The following is a 15,481-nucleotide window of genomic DNA, read 5'->3' as shown; positions in this document are numbered from 1 at the left end:
GAAGCGAATTTTCCAAAGTCACACAGCTAGGAAAGGGCCAAGGAAACCCAGGGATCTGACTTGGTCACCTCACTCCTAACAGCTGGGTAACACGGAGACCCTGCTGCCCCTCCGGGCTCCTGGAGTCTCCAGGGTGCTTGGAGGTCGTGCTGGACCTGTCCAGTCTTGCCTCCCCGTAGGGGACGTCACACCGCAGCCACAGGCTCCCCCAGAATCCCAGGCCCCAGGTTTTTGCATTACAAGGTCCAAGGGGCCACTCAGGCAGGGACAGCCCTGCAGCTGCTGGAAAACATGCAAAGCGTCCCGGGCCAGAGGGTTGTGTCCATGGAGGCGGAAGGAGCTCAAACTCACCCTGAAGGTGCCCATGGGGGTCAGACGCCAGCCTGCACCCTGAGGCAGAAACTGAGCCTGGATTCTCACCACTTCTCTTGGAGCCACCGGCAAATCCTCAGGCCTTCTCCCCAAGACCCCCAGTGAGGTGCGAGTTCCAGAAACAGGCTGTTCCAGCCCACGCCCTCTCCAGCCGCCCCCGGAGGGGCCCCTCCGGCTGAAAACCGACGCCCCGGGCCAGCAGGCTTGGCACAGCTGCGGCTGCCGAGTGTTGTCCTGCCTGGGGAATGTGCAGCCCACACGTGTCAGAGAGCCCCGCTGGGGCACGGTTACAGGAAACTGCGCAAAACAGCCCGCGGCACCGGTGCCCCTCCCACCTCCCCGCCCCTGACCTCTGTGGGCTGCTGGCTGCCCCAGCTGTGCAGAACGCAGGGCTGGCTCCTTCCAGAGACCCACGCTCTGTGCCCAGCTGCGCGGCTCCCTTGCTGTGCAGCTCTGGGCAAATCGCTCCCCCTCTCTGGGACTCTGGATGGAGAACACTGTCCTGGCCAGCTCAAAAGGGCAGGGACTTGGGGACATACTCCCTTTTCTGGAGAGACAGTCACTTTTCTCCACTGTCTTCTCCTGGCCTCACTCCCGTGGGATGGGGCATGTACCCTTTGCCAAGTCAGGCTCCCCCACTAGCAGCTTGGACTGTAGAAGTTCCCTTGCTAATGCCACAAGGACAATAACCCTTTAAAAATGAAAACGGAGAACAGGAGCCAGCAAGAGGGTTTCCAGGTCAGCTCTGGGCCAGAGCTTCAGGGCCAAAGTGATAAAATAATGATATTTATTATTTAATAATAATAATATCCATCATCACCCTCCACAGGCTTTCTAAGCAGTGGTCAGACTCGCTACAGAGGGGCGGATCCGGGTGGATCTCCATGGCATCAGGTCCACACCCACTTGGGTCCAATGTTTACCGTCAAGAGCTGAAGACTTTGATCTGAAGGGGAGTCAGCATCCATCTGACGCTCCCTCAGAAATCCCCGCAGCGATTTCTGATTCCTGACCCCGTCCTTCAGAGACGAGGGAACGAGGCTCAGAGAGGCTGAGTGGCTTGCCCAACGCTGCACAGCCAGGAGGAGTCTGAACTAAACCGAGGCGGCGGGTGGGACTTCCCTCCCTCCGGCCGCTCTCGGGTCTCCCAGGCACAGGATCCCCTGGCGGCCAGGAGGGGGTTTTCCTGCCCCGGTTTCCTGCCGAGGCCCGGGGACACCAGCGCCCGCGAGCCCGCGGTGACAGTCCCGGGACTTCGGGGCTTTTCCGTGCAGGCCGAACCTCCAGGGTTTGGGAGAGGACTTCGCTGCCGGCAGGGAGCGGTAGGATTTAAACTAAAAATACCCGCGCGCCCGCAGCTGTCACGCCGGGCCCCCGCCCCCCGGCCGGGCGCGACTTCCCCGGTCCCCCTCGGCCTTCGGGACCCTTTCCCAGGGGACCAGCCCGGGTCGGGTCTTGCCGGGCCCGGCCCCGCGCCACTTACCCAGCCCGGAGCGCGGAGGAGCGCGGCGCCGCGGGCAGCTCCGGCCGAGCCTCCCCGCTCCCTTGCCCTGCGTCCCGGGCGGCTCCGGGGCGGGGCGGGGCCGAGGCGGGGCCCGGACACCCGCGCCCGTCCCCGCCCTCGCCGGGAGCCGCAGGGAGGCCCCGCCAGCACCGCCGAGCCGGAGAGGAACGCGCTTGGCACGAGGGGCCGAGGACGCGCTGCACCGCGACCTACGGGGACCCCGGGAGGGGCCTCTCCGCCTCCCCGCTGCCCGCGCAGCCGCCCCCGGGCCTCATCCTTGGAGATGGCGCGTAGCCGCCTCTCCCCGGGGGAGGGTTGGATCTGGGGAGAGGGGCTGAAGGTGGGCAGGTCTTGCTCCCCGCACGGCGCCGAAGTGGGGGCCTTGGCTGCGGCACTTTCCCGAAAGCGTGAAATCCACGAAGAAATGACACCCACCAGGCAGTCCTTCTGTGGGGGCGCGGGCGCCCTCCCCGGCCACTCCCTCCCTACCCTCCTCGCTGCCGCGCAGGATCTCCGGGGCCCCAGGCTCAGATGGGAACCCCCCAGGCTCCCCGGGGGACAGGATGAGACACCAGGAATGTGAATTCCACCTGTCATCTGGACTTCCCACAAACCCATGGCTCAAGAATTTGCTTCCTAACCCCATAAATCCATCCCACCCCACCCCAAGCGAGCAGACGTAGCCTCCCACCCTATGGCCAATCCCTGATCCAGCCAAGTCCCCAGCCATTTAACCTTGCAGCAGAACCTCTAAATCTTATCTGCCTCCGTGCCTTTGCACTTGTGGTGGCCGGGGCTGGGGGTTTGCTCCTCGCCTCTTCTGCCAGACTCCTCCCACTGCTGGAAGGCTCTGGAAGCCTTCTAGCTTCTCTCTTCTTCCTGTCCCTGCCCAGGCGGAGCAGTCACTGACGTCCCTCCAGAGCATCCACCAGCTTTGAAACTTTGAACAGGCCCTCCTCCTTAGCCCTTATCTTTTTTCTGAGTAATTATATAGTCGCATGATTCATTCTGCTCGCATGATTCATTCCTCTCGCTTGATGGGGAAGAGAGCTCCTAACGTGAGCTTTAACCTGTAGAACTATGGACTCTGTGTCAGGTACTTAGTGCATTCGAACTCCAGTCTTCACAAATTAGATGTGGCTACCCCCAGTTTGCAGATGAGGGAAAGGAGGCTCAGAGTCGTCAGGAAACTGCCCCAAATCTAATGCTTCCTGGAGGGCGTTTTGCTTTTTACACTCTGAGAGTTGCTGAAGACCCTCAATCAATGCTTGTTGACTAAATCAGAGTAAAAATCAGGGTTCTAAGAGAAAGATTACATTGTAAAACAGACCCAGTTAGTGATGTTTTGTGCGTGTCTCTTCCAAATTGTGGGAGAGGTGGAAGGATTAGCCAAAACCCCAGATTAACGCTCGGGTAGATGTAGCTTGAATTAGAACGCCAGAGTGTCCGTCATGCCTCCTTTCCTTGGAACCCATTTATTAAGTTGTAATTATTCATGCGTCATAGGAGATACACAGAGCCTCCGCATCTTTGCCCGTGACTGCTTTCTCGGGATCATCAGACTCCACCAAAGGTGCAGCCGCAGGCCGTGCGGTTACAACAGCCATGCAAAGTTGCAGATGGTGGTTAACGATTATTGTAATACCTGGCTTTTGGATAACGCTCTTTGCTGTCAGAATACTTTCACGTGCATCTCCTTATTAAGTCTCTGCAAAGATCCTCCAGGTAGATAGGAAACTTTTAATTACCTTTGCATGACAGATGGGAGACCAAGGGACAAACAGGCCTGGAGATTTGCAAAAGAACAGAGATGGCCCCACCAGGGTTGCTGGAAGGCAGGGCTCCGCATAACCAGTCTCCTGTAGGTAGTGATGGTTTGGTGTAGTTGGGAGTTTAGAGCCCGGGGTCTGGTGACAAACTGCCTGAATTTGCAACTTTGGGCACCTTACTCATCTTACATTTCCTCTTCTGTTAAATGGGTCTAAGAATAGGAGCCTTGCTTGTATGGTTCTGTACCTGGGCTCGTGAACACCCAACTCAGCTTAGCTGTTACTGTTATGCTCTGGGGATGGTAGGAGCACTACAGTTTCTGGCATGGAGCTGATCAGTCTTTTATCAAGCATTTCCTGAGCACCTACTATGTGCCGGTCTTTGGGAATAAGGAGAAGAATGAGGTGTAGACAACGACCCCCAGGGAGTCTGGAAGAAGGAGGCAAGTATAAAATAAGTGCATTGGTTCTGGGTCCCAGGGGCCTGTACAGGGTACCATGGTGCACAGAGATGGGCTGTCCCTCCCACGGCTGAGGTGGCACAGAGCATAGATTTTAGAGCCGAGACCCAAATTCCAGGCTCAGCTCAGCCACTTATTTAGCTGGGTGCACTGTAGTGAACCATATAACCTTGGTTTCTCATTGTAAATTGAGATAGCAATAATATTGCACAAGTAAGAACATGTGTGATAAAGTTTTATAAACTGTAAAATATTATGCAGATATTAGTTTATTATTATTATTATCATTGGCTTTACAGGCTTAATGATTTTCAGAACATGCTCCCATTGCTTTTCTTAAGCCTGAAATAAACACTGTCTCATCAAAAGCAGGACCGTATATTTTGTTAATTGGATGGCAGTCTTCTTTTTAAATTCAATTTTATTGAGATATATTCACATACCATAAAGTCATCCATGGTGTACAATCAGTTGTTCACAGCACCATTATATAGTTGTGCATTCACCACCATAATCAATTTTTGAGCATTTTCATTACCACACACAAAAAAAGAGTAAGAATAAAAGTTAAAGTAAAAAAGAATACCCAAAACATCCTATACCCCCATCTCTCCCTATTATTCATTTACTTTTTGTCTTCATTTGTCTATTCATCTGTCCATACACTATATAAAGGGAGTGGGAGCCACAAAGTTTTCACAATCACATGGCCACACAGTGTAAGCTATATAGTTACACAATCATCTTCAAGAATAAAGGCTACTGGGTTGTAGTTAACAGTTTCAGATATTTCCTTCTAACTATTCCAATACACTACAAACTAAAAAGAGATATCTATATAAGGCATAAGAATAACCTCCAGAATGACCTCTCGGCTCCATGTGAAATTTCTCAGCCACTGAAACTTTATTTTTTTCCTTTCTCTTCCCCCTTTTGGTCCAAGAATGCTTTCTTAATCCCATGATGCCAGGGCCAACCTCTTCCTCTCAAGTCATGTCCCACGTTGCCAGGGAGATTTACACCCCTGGGAGTCATGTCCCACATAGTGGAGAGGGCAATGAGTTTACTTGCATATTTGGCTTAGAGAGAGAGGCCACATCTGAGCAAAAAAAGAGATTCTCTGGGGGTGACTCTTAGGCACAATTTTAAGTAGGCTTAGCCTCTCCTTTGCAGTAACAAACTTCATAAGGGCAAGTGGGTGGCCGTCTTTTGCCACTCCAAAATAGTTTGTATGGAGGGGGAAAAAGTTGAGAAAGCAACTGTAGGAGAACAGAGGAGTTTGCAACCAGGAAAGCTTGGAAAACTTCAACTCATCTACAGCGTTATCCGCCGCTACAGAAAGGAGTGGAAATGAAAACCCTTCCAGAAAGAAAATTCTGGCAAGGGGTGGGGTGGGGAGGGATGGATGGGGGCAGCCCCTCTGTTATCTCTGGAACTGAGCACAGGAAACCCTGCCCTGAGGCCTCCCTTTCAGAAGCAGCCCTGGAGGGAACCACAAGAAGGGCACTAAAATTATGCCTTTGGGAAATTGTGACTCATTTGGCAGTGGGGACTGTTTGTGCAGTGTACACGATGTCTCCTAAAAAGCGAAGCTTTTACTACTCTCTCTCCATGTCTCTTTCCTGCAGCCAGCATCTCCACCACCACTCACGGGGCTGCGGGAACCAACTGAATAAGCCTGGGGAAATGACTCAGGTCTGTTTCACATTTGTAAATGGTTAGCTTGCTTCAACAGCAATCCCCTACGATTCTTGTCTGGTAAGTGTGATTTTCAGATGTGTGCTGTGTGTTCAGTCTCCACAGCAAGATTAGAACAAAATATCCAGAGCCAGAATGGCTTTTCTGGCTGATACAATCCCTCTTTGTACAGATGGGTAAACTGAGACAGGCATGGGGGGATGGGGCCTTGGGGAGGAGGAGCACTGCCTAGGGTCTCAGGGTAGTTACTCGTGTCCCGAAAATTTGTTTTCCTCTCTGTCGCTAGCTTCACTATAGATGGACCATGTTCCGGTTTGCTAATGCTACCATCACAAAATACCAGAAATGGACTGGCTTTTATAAAGGGGGTTTATTTGATTACAAATTAACAGTCTGAAGGTCATAAAAATGTCCAAGTTAAGACATCAACATGAGTATACCTTCACCGAAGGAAGGCCACTGGTGTCCAGAAAACCTCTGTTAGCTGGGAAGGCATGTGGCTGGTGTCTGCTGATCCTGGGTTGTTTTCCAACTCCTCTCTCAGCTCCTGTGCGTTCTTCAAAATAGCTTCTTTGGAGCAAACACTGGGCTAGCATCCCCAAAGTGTCAGCAAAAGTCTGCTTTCAGTGGCTGTCTCCAAAATGTCTCTCTGAACTGCTCTGTTGTCCTTCTGTTTGTCAGCTCTTTTATAGGACCCCAGTGATTAAATCAAGACCCACTCTGAATGGGTGGGGTCCATATCTCCATGGAAATAATTCAATAAAAGGATTCCAAACAAACTAATATGTCTGCCCCCACAACACTGCATTAAAGAACATGGCATTTTGGGGGACATAGTACATCCAAACTGGCACAAACCAGTTTTCATTCCGGCTCTGCTCCCAATTCTGCCCCCCATGCCCCCCCCCGCCTCCCCCCCAGTTCTCCAAGTGTTCTCATGTTCTACTTGTGTGCTTCCAGGGCGGGCTTGTTGATCTATCGGAGTAGGCCACCCTCCTGGCTGGCAGCTGCCTCCCAGTGACTGGTGACTGAGCAGGGGGCCCTGTGGGGTGAGGCAGTCATTTCAAGCAGGGGAAGTGAGGTAATGCAGAATATTCCTCTAGATACACTTAATTGTGCTTTTATACAAGAAGAATATAAAATACAAAGTGTATAGGAAGCACAGGCTGGATCCTAGGACAACGGGGATCTCGCCCTTGTTTCTCTAATTAGATGTGTGACTTTGGGTCACTTCTGAGTTGCTGAATCTGTAAGATGGGAGAATTAGAAAAGAGCATCTCTAAGGTTTAACACATTACGTGAATCTTGATTGTGTTTAAAACATAATGTGAGTCTTGTGTTTGACAATAACGTCTTTCAGCATGACTACATACTATTATTATACTCCAAGGAATAAGTATTAACATAAACAAAAATATTAAGTACAATTGATAAACATTATTCCTAAAAAATTTAGAGTCCTTCTATAAGAGGCTTATCTTGTTTTCCCCATCAGTGAGCAAACTTATCTACTCTTTCTGCTTCTGTGCGGACAACCTGGAGATTTTTTTTTTTAATTAAACTTTTTATTTTGAGGTTGTAGGTTCACGTGCAGTTGTAAACATAATACAGAAAGATCCCCTGGTGCCCTTAGTCAGTTTTCCGCAAAACTATAGTCCAGTAGCACTGGGATGATGACAATGAAGTTAAGATACAGAAGATTTTTGGCTCAGGTTGCCCTTTGATAGCTACACCCATTTCCCTCTTGCCCCCACCCTTTCTTCACCCCTGGCAACCACCAATCGGTTCTCCATTTCCATAATTTTGTCATTTTGAGAATGTTGTATAAATAGAATAATACAGTATATGATTTTTGGGGATTGGCTGTTGTCCCTCAGCGTAATTCCGTGGTGGTTCAGCCAGGTTGTCGCCTGTGTCAGTAGCTCGTTCCTCTTCACTGTTGAGTAGTGTTGCCTGGTATGGACGGACAGAGTTTAATGATTTGCCCAGTGAAGTACATCTGGTTGTTTCCAGTTTGGGGCCATTATGAATAAAGCTGCTATAAGCATTCGGGCATAGGTTTTTGTGTCTTCACACCTTAGGTTTTAACTGTTAGTTATAGTACCTGTATACAATACCCCTCTACCAGCTTTTTCCCACTCATAGTGATGAACCCAAGATATTTAAGTGCCCCAAATTGCCTGGGACTTGGCTATGAGCAGTGCAAATCCAACAAAAGCAAATTACATGTTTCTTGCCAAAAATCAATGCACAAATCTACTGGGGAAGCAATACTAAAACACACAAAGCATTGAATTGGCAAAACCAAACTGCATTTCATCAAATGCTAGACTGCATGGTACAGAAGTAACTCTTGGAGGAACCCAGGGACATGAGGGAGGAGGGGTGAAGGCTCCAGTGTTTGAGGAAGGTATTCTGGATAGGTGGGGAAGTAAGCTGTATCTTGAATGGTGGAGAACAATCATGACATTTAACATTTATTAAGGGCTTGATGTGTGCCAAGCCCTGTTCTGAGTCTTTCCTTTTATTCTCATTTAACTCTCATCACTGCCCTTCAGGCTAGGCACCTAGCATTATCCCGTTTCACAGATGAGGGGGCAGAGAGGGCAGTAACTTGCCCACCGTCACACAGCTACTGAGTCGCGGATTTGGAAGCAAATCCAGGCAGCCTGGCCTGGTGTGCATACTCTACAGTCTGTCTGGTAGCAAGCACAGAGGACCAGATTCTGGGCATGATTTACTTCCAATCCATTTCTTAGGTTATATTTTTACTGAGAGCTATGCTGAACCCAGTGACAAGCTTTGACTTCATGAATGTGATGAGCTCCTTATGGGTTAAAGTTACTGATGAGAAGTTAAAGTACTTTGCCAAGAAACAGCACCAGCTTCAGTAATGAATGAGAAGTCTGTGTGTGATCTCTCTCCTGCAGGAAGGAGAGCGTCCGCCCTGAAGGGGCAAGAAAGGGGTAGCAGTGAGTGTAAACAGCATGGCTGCACCTTCCACTTATGCCAAGTATCTGTGGATGCAGCCAGAAAACCATCAGAGTTACCAGCTTCAATCCATAAAATGCACAAGGCTGGATGACCTCACTTCAAATGGTAAATGTGTTTTTCTTTTTTTACTTTTATTAGATAAGTTGCAGACTTGCAGAAATATCATGCAGAAAATATAGAGGACCCATATACACCCCCCCCCCAGCCACACACACACACAGTTATGTGGTTTTGTGTTCTCTGATTGCCCATGCCATGCATTGGCAAAGTCATGTCCAAGATTGGCTGTTTTCTAGGTGTTTTGGTTTGCTAAAGCTGCTGGAATGCAATATACCAGAAGTGGGTTGGCTTTTACAAAGGGGGTTTATTAGCTTACAATTTTACAGTTCTAAGGCCATGAAAATGTCCCAATTGAGGCATCAACAGGACCAATACCTTCTCTGAGAAAAGCTGCTGGCATCCGGGGTTCCTCTGTCAGACAGCAAGGCACATGGCTGGTGTCTGCTGGTCCTTCACTCCTGGGTTCTGTTACTTTCTCCCTCTGATTGCAGTGCTTTCTCTCTGAGCATCTGCAGGTCCTCTCTTAGCATCTCCGGGGCTATTCTCCTTTACATCTCTCTGGATGTTTCTCTCTCTAAGCTCTCTTTGGGTGTTTCTGCCTTTTATCCTCTCATAAAGGGCTCTAGTAAAGGATTAAGACCCACCTTGAACTGGGTGGGTCACATCTCAATTGAAGCAACCTAATCAAAAGGTCCCACCAACAACAGGTCTGCACCCATAAGATTGGATTAAAAGAACATGGCCTTTCCCAGGGTACATAACAGCTTCAAACCAGTACACTAGGTCACTAAATGTCCTAGGTGTGTGGATGACTCTTCAGTCACAGCGTCAACTGTTCATCATTGTGGTTTAACAATAGCATACTATGAGCCTGGTTTGTTTGCTTTTGTTTTGAATTCTAAGTGCAGCCTTGACAAGGTCGGTATTGCCAACCCTGGGGTGGGTCCGTGGAGTGAGAGCTCACTGGGTCGGAAGTGTCATGACTTGGCATCTCCTGGGACCCCAGCCGGCTGGCCGGGGTGACCTGTCTTACCTCCCTGCATTTGCACATCTATAAAGAGTCTGCCCTGTAAGAGCTGTCATGAGGATTGCAAAGAATAATGAAGATGAAGACGTGTTGCCAACTGCAAGTTCTGTAAATGTATACAATTATGGTGAATTAAATCTCCAAATTACTAAGCTTTCAAACAAAACTTCATGGTGGAAAGCAACTCTCAGAAAGAGGTCGAAGATCCAGGGAGAGCAAGGAAGACTTCCCCACCAAGGAAGGAGAGAAGTCTTTTAATTTTTGCTGCCAGGAGACATGGCTTTGGAATTTGCTGAAGTGTCTTTTCCCCACTTGGACAGGCTTGGCTATTCTGACCATGTGACAGTATTAGGAGCACCGTGTGACGGGCAGTGTGCCTGGGGAGCCGGGGGAGGCCCGGAGCCCAGTCTGGCACACGAAGAGGCACAGCCTTGGCCCCTGAGTTAGGGCAGCAGAAGCCAGGCAGGGCCTCTCCCCTGTCTCTCCCCAGCACTGCAAGGGCAGGCGGCACTCTGCTCTCTGGAGAAGCCCACACTTGGGCCCAGCCTTCTCCTTTATCTAGTGGCAGGGGCTTGTAAATGTCACATCAGTCCACGTGTCTGCATAAAGAAGGTTGCCTAACTCTTGATGGGCCACCCTAACGAAGAAGGCCGAGGTTCACTGCTTTAGCCCTAGTTACGCAAAGCCTGGGAATCTTGCTGCAAACAGCCTGGCAAAAACACACTCAAAACAATTGCTCTTCACACTGGCTGCTGCCAAGTCCTTGCAAGTGCGATAGCAACAGCGCTTGGCCTAAGATTTAAAAAAATTTAATCCTAAATTTCTTCTTTGATGTCAGAGAGTTGGCCTGCAGAGAAAAGCAGTGTATGCCGTGAAGTCCTCCTCCTAGTTAATTAAAGAGCCACATTCAGCAGACAGAAGCATCCCCCATAACCAGCCAGGAGAGAAGGCGGCACTCACATCCTGGTGTCCTTGGGTATTTGACAGGTCTCTGCTGGCGTTATGCCCGTGGGATTAGTTCACCTGCTTCAGTGATCAAGGCTGTCGATTCCAACATCCGGAGACTTTTGAATCACTGGTGCAAAATGACTGGACCTTACCTGCTCAGTTTACAACTATAGAGATGGCCTATAACAAAGGCTGTCATACATGGAAATAATGGCCAGAAGACACTTCAAAATTCACTGGCCCAACTCCTTCCTATTCCAGAGACCATGAGAGGTTATGTGTGCTGCCCAGAAGGTCCCAACACCCCTGACTGCTTCTGTCCATGACCAAGTCACCTCCTCTGCTAGATGCATCCTTACCTGGAGGCTCTCTGCAGCTTCCCCCACCACGGAACCACTGGCTCCCATCTCCTCCTGCCTCTCCAGGCAGCTTTCAGCCTCCACGGCCTGCCCTTCCTTAAATGTATTCATTTAAGAGTTTCTTCCTTGGCTCTCTTTTCTTGCTCTCCCTGCTCAAATCTCTCCCCCAACCCAGTTCTTCCATCAGATCCAGTAGAGATAATGATCTGCAAAACTGCACCTGGTCACCTGATGATTCAGATGCCCCTCTGGTACCTCGAAACTCAAAATGTCCCAGAGTGATCCATGCCTCACCCCTTCAGTGCTCCTTCTTCCTCCTGCTCTATTTCCCACTTTAGCAACAGAAGCCACCAGCAGCTAAGGCAGAAACCAGGGGATAATCCTGATTACCTCCCTTTTCTTCCCAGTGCCCTCCACACATCTAGCCAGACACCAAATACTGTCACTGCTGCTTCACAGCCTCCACTGCTCATTCACAGTGTCCCGGAGACTTGGAGGAGGGAAGTCTTACAACAGGCTCCTAAATGGCCTCCCTGTTACTCTCGGCCTCTTCTGATCCCCCAACAATCATGCCGGGATGCTCTCTTAAGAACTCCTCTTGCAGAGGCCTCACCCGAACCGTATCACAAGCTTCTGTCTACCTCTGCGTGCTCCCTCAGAGGGCTGTGCCCCAGTTGCTTTGTCTTCCTGGAGAGCCCATCCTCCTTTCATGTAGATGTTCTTTACCCTTTACTCAAGACTTAGGTCAAGACGCTCCTTCCCAATGAAGCCTTCCCTGATCCCTGAGGCTCTGACCCCACTGTGCCCAGAGTGTCTCCGCAAACCCCTCTCTCCAGGACCTGGTGACACTCTTGCACCAGTTTCCTCACCTGTTCCCAACATAAGACTGTGGGGGCCCCGGGAGTTGGGAGTGTCTTATTCTGCTCTGCATCCTATTAGCACAGAGCTTGTGGGTGCTCAAGGGCTGACCATTTCTTCACCTTCCAGGCCTTCTGCTGTCAATGTTGTGTCATGCAATTTGGGATTTGTTGAAGCACCATCCCATATTGTTCTTTATTCAAGAATTATGTATTGAGTATATAGTATGTGCCAGGTACGGTGGTGAGGCCCTGGATTATAAAAATAAATCCTGCTGGACTAGATGCTGATGACCTGAAGGGGTCTTGGTCCCCAAGAGCAGTGAGATAGGGCTGGGCAGGGGGCAAGTGAAGTGCTTCCACCCTTTGACAGCTCTTATTAGGCACCCTGGATTGATTGGCAGCATAGCACTTACGGAACTGCTTTATGGACAGCTACCTCAGGCTCTAACTTAGCTGAGCTCCCTCATTAAGCCCAGCATTTGCTTCACAGTTTAGGAAAACTCATCTTCATGCCTGTGTTATCCATTCCCTTGCTACCTAATTAAATTTAGTACATAGTTCTAAAGTGCTTACCAGGGACTATTGTGAGGTACATAAGAGAATTAGATTAAAACCCTGCTTACCTGTCATAATGGGGGAAGAACGTATTCCTCTGAAGTGTAGCTTTTAACATAATAGAAATTGACCCCTTTAAGCCACATATATGTGTAGCGTTTTTAGTGGCAATCTAAATTATACTGTACATTTTCTTGACTTCTGCAGAGCACGTGGCATGAGATTTCTTTTCCTTGGTGACCTGGAAGCATTATTCAAGGCTCTACTGCTCAAGGAATAGGGAGGGGTGGAGGCTGCTTACATAAGATGTTCCCAGAAAGGTCTTGTTTGTTTTGTAAATCCCAAAATGTCTGCTTTTTTTTGGTTTGTTTTAATCCTTGCTAACCTATCAGTCATTGTTTCTTCCTGCTTTTAGTGTTAGCCTTTTAAACCGACTGCTTCTAATTGGTTATGGCTGGAATATTAGAAAACTTAAGCAAGTTAGCCATTCCCTAAAATAAGAATAGGCCTTGAGTGATTACTGAGAGGCTCTTTTTAGGATTGGGCCAGGAGATTAATTCCCAGGCCCTGTGTGTAATTACACAGACAGCATTTAATGGCTCTTGGCTGCCCCTAAATAAAATGGACTAGTGCCCCCTACCTGCCTTGCTGGGTAAGGCATGATGCTCATTATGAAGTTGATGGAGCCCTCCAAGTTTCTCAAAAGACAGAATGACTTTGAAAGCTAACGTGCTATTTTCTTACACAAGCCAAAATTCCTTCAAGTTATAGGGTAATATTGGTCCCATCTGCAGACAGCCAACAGCGGGTGTGAACTATCACAGAGCTGCCACTGCATGGTGGGAAGAGAAGAACCAAACGGGAATGTGGCACCAACTGGATTGGCCTCTATATATACTTAGAGCTGCACTGAATAAATATGACAGGGAAGTGCCAGATCACAGCAGAACTGGAGACAAGAAGATATGCCAACAAGGCACCTTTCCTCAAGGATTTTAATACAAAATTCTTTGCAAACCTCCTTCTCCTTTCCCCACTTTTAAAGCAGAATATAATTGGTTTACAACATAATGTAGGTCTTTCTTTTATTGAAACTCTTTGAAATGGGCTCACTGAAATTTGATATTAACTACACCTCACTAGGCCACAACTTCAAAAAGTGCAAAGTTTAGAATTAACAAATGGGATTTTTCTGGCCATAAAAGCAGAAAAAATATTTTAAGAACCACTGATTTTCTCCTGCAAAGGAAAACAAACAGTTAATGTCTCAGTATACCCCCCTCCCCCCAATGAAACTGGGATGAATTTCTCTTTGTTTTGCTAGATGAGTTGTTGAAGAAGGCTGGAGCAATGGATCCCCATGATAGCAAGATTTAATTGTGAAAGCATGAAATTATTAAGGCCCAAAGGTTGAAGTACGAAGTGAAATTCTGACTCACCATCAAGAATATTTACGGCCTTGGCAATACATCTCAGCAGTCATTTGAAGGAAAACAATAAAACTTTCTAAATGTTCCTCTGGCTACAAACTCGGTGATTATCAGAGGGAGACAAACTTCCGCTGAAAGATAAATCTTCATAACAGGTTTGACACACAACAGCACTAGCTCCTTGCTTTTTATGTTTTGTGGTCTAGGCGCCTCTCAGAAGTCTTTGGAATGTACTAACAGTCTGAGTTATAGAAACTATCTGCTAGTAAAAATGGAACACGATAAGAAACATTAAAATCGTTCATTAAACAGGCAGTTGAGGAAACGTCAACAATTCTATCATCACCTTTAATCAAAAACCTTAACACATTTTATGATTACCACTTAATTCTTAATACCACCTTGCAGGAGACAGGATTTGGGCTCTTTTCCTCGAAATAAAATAAAGTTCTCAATAGAACAAAGTCCAGCAGCTGTCTGATACTGAAAGGCCTATAGCCAAGGTGTTCAGTCTCCAAGGTAAAAAGGAAGACAAGAGAACACAATTCTCAGAAATGAAAAGTTATGGTTTAGTTTCCCATTGGATTTCAGGATTGAAACACTGTTGTCATTTTAATTTTACAAATCACCTCTGCATCCAGTATACACACATGTAGAGTCAGAGAAGACAATTTGGGAATATTTAGTTTTCTAAAGGATTTGATGTAGTATAATATAAAAAGTGTTTGTGAAGGCAATAAAACTTACAAAGGAACAAGAAGTGCTAAAGACTATTGAAAATATGTTATAATCAAATAAGAGAAATAAAACAATCTCGAGACCAAAATGTCTGAGAACCACTAAACTAGGGTTAATATAAGGTTTAAATGAATTACACACATAAAAACAGTTGGAAGAACAAAAACAAAAACAAAAACACATACATGCAAGATATTATTTGGGGTAAATTAGGAGCAGAGGAAAAGAGTACAAATAGATTCCTTAAAACTGTTTCCCCTTACAAAAGAAACCTCTTTGAAAAATGCATAACCGTTGTCAGATATCACAAGGAGTTTTAAATTTTTTTTTAATTTGATAAAGTAATTTTAAATAATAATAATAATAAATAAAGTCCAGGAAGGGGAAGATAGGAGGGGTGGAACATTCAAGGGGAATAAAAAAGCTCTCATGGATACTTAGTGATGCTCATTATTGGCACACAGGCCTCATCCCCCTACAGTCTATACCCTGGAACAGAATCAGGCTCTCCTCTGCATTCAGACTTTCCATAAATGCTTCTTCTGAGAATGTTTTCACCTGCTCACCCATCTCCTGAGGCCTGTTCTTGACTGGACTGACCCCATCTGGTGCACCATTTCATTTTGCCCAGTCATTGAAAGCAGATAACAGGACCTAGGTGATATGCTGGAAGCTGGCCAGGAAAAGGGTTGATGTCAAAGGATGC

At 47.7% G+C, this 15,481-nt stretch overlaps 1 protein-coding gene and 1 long non-coding RNA gene across 8 annotated transcripts in view; one reads left to right on the top strand and one right to left on the bottom strand.

Moving 5' to 3' along the window:
• Positions 1 to 1,927, bottom strand: part of SYNE3 (spectrin repeat containing nuclear envelope family member 3) — a 121,565-nt gene extending 119,638 nt beyond the window's left edge. For 3 of the 6 annotated variants that reach the window (XM_037831945.1, XM_037831947.1, XM_037831949.1), the window contains exon 1: positions 352 to 650. The gene's annotated coding sequence lies outside the window, so the exon portion shown is untranslated. Of the gene's footprint in view, positions 1 to 351; positions 652 to 1,855 lie in introns of those variants that run through there. The other 3 variants (XM_037831948.1, XM_037831950.1, XM_037831946.1) reach the window with 2 other exon arrangements.
• LOC119531107 lies at positions 1,318 to 14,088 on the top strand. 2 transcript variants are annotated; one of them, XR_005216218.1, is made up of 4 exons: positions 1,318 to 1,694; positions 5,735 to 5,864; positions 8,735 to 8,903; positions 13,932 to 14,088. It is a non-coding gene; the product is annotated as an uncharacterized LOC119531107 (long non-coding RNA). The 2 variants fall into 2 exon arrangements; XR_005216219.1 differs by lacking the exon at positions 5,735 to 5,864 and having other exon boundaries at positions 1,323 to 1,694.
• The last annotated feature ends 1,393 nt before the right edge of the window (positions 14,089 to 15,481 follow it).

The sequence above is a fragment of the Choloepus didactylus genome, chromosome 4, assembly GCF_015220235.1.
Source record: "Choloepus didactylus isolate mChoDid1 chromosome 4, mChoDid1.pri, whole genome shotgun sequence".
Classification (NCBI taxonomy): domain Eukaryota; kingdom Metazoa; phylum Chordata; class Mammalia; order Pilosa; family Megalonychidae; genus Choloepus; species Choloepus didactylus.
Note: the sequence above shows the minus strand (reverse complement) of the source record. Positions and strands in the feature narration are given on the sequence as shown.